A 4,154-nucleotide genomic window follows, 5' to 3' on the forward strand; every position below is an offset into this window, starting at 1 on the left:
GGAGAAGTTCATTCCACCACCTTGGTTCCAGAACAGAAAAAAGTTTTGATATATACCTACCTCTTACCCTCAGAAAAGGTTGGAGCAGGCGAGCAGTGCTACAAGACCTGAGGGAGTAAAGTGCAGTGTGAGGAGTGATCAGTGACAGCAAACATATGAATGGAACCAGGATCAGCCATGTGTGAGGCAGACGCTCTGGCATAGGGGAATGTGTGAACCCAAATGTCAGCTGGGTTGATGTGTCAAGTCAAGAAGAAGCTTTTATTGTCATTTCAACCATATATAGCTGACGCAGTACACAGTGAAATGAAACAACGTTCCCCCAGAACCCTGGTGCTACATAAAACAACTTAAAACTACATAACAGAATACACAGGGCTAAGGACTAGTAATTGTCCTCGCCACATAAAGTGCAAAAATGTTGTTGCATTGGCCAGGAATCGAACCCGGGCCTCCCGTGTGGCAGGCGAGAATTCTACCACTGAACCACCAATGCTTGATGTGATGTTTCTTCACTGCAGGCAGTTTGGGTGGAGTTTACATCCAGGACTGTATGATGCCCCCTGTGCTGTGGTGATCAGAAGCTGGGCAACACCACCAGTGGGGATCAAGAGCTGGGCAACACCCCCATCGGTGATCGGGGCTGCAGTGACACCCAGCTCAGTATTTCATCTAAGATTAATTGGCCTGCTATAGTTCGTATATGAAGTGCCCTGAAGTATTCCGTTCTCTGCTGGGGACTGAGCTGTTGGGTTCACGGTTGGCTGGTTTGTTTTGTCAGCAAGTCTGGACTCTGTTATAGGGAAGTGCACAAACACAAACGCAGAGACAAACTATAAAAAGTCCATGTTGTTTATTGAAAAAAAAACACATCAGACTTCCTATACCCTTGCATGCCATGGACTCCAAATGCAATCACTCACACTTATGTTTATGTTCACATACACCTGTACAATAAGTGCTGCTAAATTATGCTAGATAGTGTAGCTAGATTATCAGTCTACCCTGGTTAACAATTCCTAAAAGAATATCAAGCCTTAATAAATCTTTGTACTATTTTATTTTAAAACACTAGCTTTCTAGGTTATTTTATATAATTTAATAAAAACCAACCACCAACCATTTACACAAACGTATACAATGTTTGAATATAAACACATTCAAAAGTAATCAATATAATTAAATAAAACCTGCCCTAATTTACAATAGGCTTAAATTATTTTTCTGTTATTTCAAAATGATGATCCTGGGTTAAACATAATACATAATATACATAATGAATAAATTCTTGAAGAATTATTTTTCTCCTTTTCCTGACCGAAATGTTCTTATTCCATTTGAAAGCCATCTGTTTAAGAAAAACAAAAACAATGGTTATTGATGGTTATTCATACACATGGTGGTCTTGTTTGACATTATGACATTACTTTTTAAATTCTAATTCGGATGGTTATTACTCACCTACTCTAATAGCAGAGGAAATTAAGTTTGTCATTGCAGTCTCTGTTCTCCCAGATGTTTGTGTTGAAGTTGTACGCACCACAGCGGTAGGGCCTGACTGGGCATAAAGGTGGTGAGACCAGGCTCCCCAGTGACATTCCATTCACCCAGTACCATTGTCCATCGTGGAAGCGCAGTCCTGTCCACACACTGGCTGTTTGAGCTTGTTCAGTCTCGATTTTGAGCAGGTCGAGCTGTGTTTGAGAATCCACAAAGACCAAGTCAGAGTAATGACTCCTGCATTGATTAAGAGCCTCTTCCCATGTTTTCTTTTCCTTCACCATCATGAACTTCCTAGAACAAATGGTAGAATATTGTCCTTCACAGGAAACATCATACCAGCTCATTTTTGTCATTAAAACACATGCTTCACCTGGTGGCCAGTCATTAGGTTCGCCAGGGTTCCATTTTGTGAATGTTGATTGTGTTTTATCAGACCACTGCCAAATGTTGAAATGTGGTTCAGTTCTGTTTAGCCCAATCCAAGCTTTAAAATAGTTTTGTCCTGTAACCTTCACAGCTTCCTGGCACTCCTCTTCCGATGTGATGCTAGCCAAACTCCCAAAATGTTTTCTGCAATAAGCCTGAGCTGAAGACAATCGTACTATCTGTGGGGAATAAAGATATTCTTTTACTAGGCTTCTGGTCATCTCAAAACGTCCCAACAGGAACCAAATGAAAAAGTGAGATTTCATCTTCGTTGCTGTGCTTCAATGTTTCTGCCAACTCACCTTACATCATTCTGACTTCAGCTTGACTGAATATATTTAAAGCACATGCAAAACAGCATAATACTGTCATCCTTAATTCCACAAACCCCAAACACTGGTAAGCATGGACACCATCATATTAATAACTGTAATATACATCATAATTTGATTGAAATTATAATCCTGTTTAAATTTTGTAGTCCTTATGTCCTAAGTCTATCATTTTGTCCTTTTTATCATTGTCTAATTTTATTAGGGACAAAATTTACACTTATAAAGAAGATCTTATTCATCACTGTGTAAAGCTGCTTTGAGACAATGCTCATTGTTAAAAGCGCTATACAAATAAAAATGTATTGAATTGAATACATTTTATGCCATTCTTTTTTATTCTTATTTTCAAATATTTTCAAAAATAAATTGCAATTAAATTTTTTTTCCCTATGATTTGTTTGAGCTTTATATTTAATAAATTTACCCACTATAAAACCATTTCAACAGCTGGCACCTCTGTGAAGATCAACACCACCACCCAATTTCTTGGTGTTCAGCGGGAGGAGAACCTCGCCTGGTCAGTGTCCAAGTCCAGCAGTGTCATTACTTCTTGAAAAAGCTGAGGATTTCTCAGCTCTCACCATCGATCCTCACACCATTCTAAAGAGTGACAATCGAGAGCACCTGCATCACTGCCTGGTTTGGGAATTGTGCCATCTCTGATTGCAACACCCTACAGCAGATAGTAAGGATGGCTGAGAAGATCATTAGGGTCTCTCTTTTCCTCCATCATAGACATACTACAAAATGCTGCATCCACAAACCACTAGCATTGTGGCTGGCAGAACATACTGTATCTCTCACACACAATCTTTACCCTTCTGCTGTCCGTAAAAACAGTAAAAAGCATTCAGGCCCTCACATACAGACTGTCTAACAGTTTCCACGAGCCTTTTAACTACTTACTAAAAAGTGAGCTGCTCACAAAGTGTTTCACAAAGTTGCTGTTTAAACAAATTGCTACTAAAACATTAACTGATTACATGTACAGAATTTATTATTATTAGAACAAATTAAAAATCTACTATATTGGTCACTGTTTTTATTGTCTCACTGTCTTGTGTTGTTTTTGCACTAAATGTTGCACACATACAGTCTGTCATGCCCCAGTTTGCATAGTTTTGTGTTTTTTTATTCATGTTGTATTATGTAGCACCTTGGTCCTAGGTGAACGCTGTTTTCTTTTACTGTGTAATGCACTGTATATGGTTGGAAAATGAAAATAAATGAAAATAAAAGCCTAATTGACTTGACTTTGTTTAAATTAAATGCTAATCATGGTGACAAGGAACAAGTGTGAGTGATTAACTACATGAGAAGAAGTCAATAGCAGTAGCTGATGGAAAACATAGTTCAGGGCCATCACCCTGCCAAACCCCTTCCTCTAATACATGGCTCCTGACAAGACAAACTAGCTAGCTTCGGGGTTAGCCGACCTCCTCACGATGTCTAGCTTTTCTTGAAAAATTGATTTTTAAGAATGTCCAAGACCAAATCAATTTCTCTTCCTCCGTGGGCATAAAAAAGTTGAACTCAGACCCAGATTCAGGCCTTTAAAGTCTGTTCTGCTGCCCAATTTTCTGTCCTCTGATTTGTTGGTCAAAAGGAAACTGTTACAGCCTCCCTTTGACCAAGCAATCAGAGGACAGAAAAAATGCTAATGAAACAGATTTATTTATTATACAGACTTAGGTAAAAAAGGCCAGCAGAACAGACTTTGAAGGCCCTGGGCAGATTAGATTGACATGGCAGCACATTTGCAGAATTTTACGCCCTTGTCCGAAGCAACATACAAAAGTGCTTTGATTCTCTAGCAATGAATCCAAGTGAATCCGTATCCAAGATGGCAGCGCGGCAGTAGCTCGCATCGGCCGCTCTGGACCCAAAATT

At 39.3% G+C, this 4,154-nt stretch overlaps 1 non-coding gene across 1 annotated transcript; it reads right to left on the minus strand.

The window, feature by feature from the left end:
• Positions 1 to 425: 425 nt before the first annotated feature.
• trnag-gcc lies at positions 426 to 496 on the minus strand. Its single transcript has one exon. It is a non-coding gene; the product is annotated as a tRNA-Gly (tRNA).
• Between the last annotated feature and the right edge of the window lie 3,658 nt (positions 497 to 4,154).

Source organism: Silurus meridionalis, chromosome 3 (genome assembly GCF_014805685.1).
Source record: "Silurus meridionalis isolate SWU-2019-XX chromosome 3, ASM1480568v1, whole genome shotgun sequence".
Classification (NCBI taxonomy): domain Eukaryota; kingdom Metazoa; phylum Chordata; class Actinopteri; order Siluriformes; family Siluridae; genus Silurus; species Silurus meridionalis.